The following is a 1,353-nucleotide window of genomic DNA, read 5'->3' as shown; positions in this document are numbered from 1 at the left end:
CCTTGCTCACTTTCTGTTTCTTTCAGTTGTGTCATTTTTCGTCATGATGCCTCCCTCTTCCTCCTCTTGGCTGGCTGCCTCTCTGCACTCGCCCCCACACCCCTCCACATGTTCTCGCCTCTCTTCGCCTCAACAGTTTTCTCCCAACCTTTTCTCGTTTTCTGTCTGTTCGCAGGAGACTTCATCCTCTGCTTTTCTCTCTAAAACTCCATCTGTCTCAATCCTTTTTTCTGCACCACCCGCACCACTGTCTCTGCACGCCTCGTCCCTAATAACTCTTCCCAAAATCCCTTGCTCTTCCTCTCTCAACGCTTCCCTTTTGTGAGCGGCAGCCAAAACAACATCCTGTAGATGTAAATAAACGATTCTGCATTTTATAACACACACAACCCTCAATCACTGTGTGGACGTTCACACTTACACATGCAAGAGATACACACACACACACATACACACACTCTCTGCAGAGAAATTGAGTTGCGTGACACATCCGTTTCTAGGAGCTTGACATTTCCTCCCTGTCTGAGTTCAGAAAGTTTGTTGTTGCAACATTTTTGAAGGATTGGATGAATCAAACATGTATAAGCTGGTCCATGTGGAGTGGAAGAGTCGATCTCTCAGTATTACTTGAAAACCTAGACTTGAGAAAATACAGAGGCGACTAAATCACAAAATATTAAGTTGAAGCAAAATGTCTTAAATATAAAGTTAATCATGACAAACTGCCAGTGCAGCAGACACAAAAACTCAGCACATAACAACATAACGGGACTGTCCCCGTTTTTGGTGGCCTGTCCCCGTTTGGAGCTGTCCACGGAAATGTCTGTTTGTAATTAAAAACAGACGTCTATCACGCTTGTTTTGGCTAACACCGCTAGCAGCTTCGGAAGTGAAGCTAAAACCATCAAAATAGAGTTATCCAATCAGATTTTGCTTTTCTTTCTTTTTTTAGACTCCGAGCAGAGAAAAGGTTAGCTGGCTCACTCATTGGTTAGGATTTCATATCCGGGTGGTAAAGTAACAAAAACCAACATATTTCAAACGAATTTCACGACTGCTTCAAAGGTAGGGAGTTGTCATTTTTTCAGTCGGCCTTCACAATAGTTTATTACAATACAACAGTTTCCATAGTCAAAATACATGACTGTCCACTGTTTTAATTTGGGTAAGGGTTTTGTTTGGGTCAACATTAGATTATCTTTGTTGTCATGGTTACAATAATAACAACGTAGTTAACTTTCATAAACTGCTGCTTCCAGATGGGAATCGAACACCGCTCATGTCATATTACTGTGTTTTGTTGACCATCCCATCCATACCTAACCTCTCCTTACACTTCGTCACCGCACTTCT

The 1,353-nt window shown here is 42.2% G+C and overlaps 1 protein-coding gene across 2 annotated transcripts in view; it reads right to left on the bottom strand.

Moving 5' to 3' along the window:
* The window catches only part of slc29a4a (solute carrier family 29 member 4a), a 22,020-nt gene that overhangs the window by 8,659 nt on the left and 12,008 nt on the right, over positions 1–1,353 (bottom strand). The gene's annotated exons all lie outside the window — the stretch shown is intronic.

Source organism: Seriola lalandi, unplaced genomic scaffold, assembly GCF_002814215.2.
Source record: "Seriola lalandi dorsalis isolate HSWRI2012SDOR001 ecotype SW California unplaced genomic scaffold, Sedor1 jcf7180002055004, whole genome shotgun sequence".
Taxonomy (NCBI): Eukaryota; Metazoa; Chordata; class Actinopteri; order Carangiformes; family Carangidae; genus Seriola; species Seriola lalandi.
This window is presented reverse-complemented; position numbering and strand designations above follow the sequence as displayed.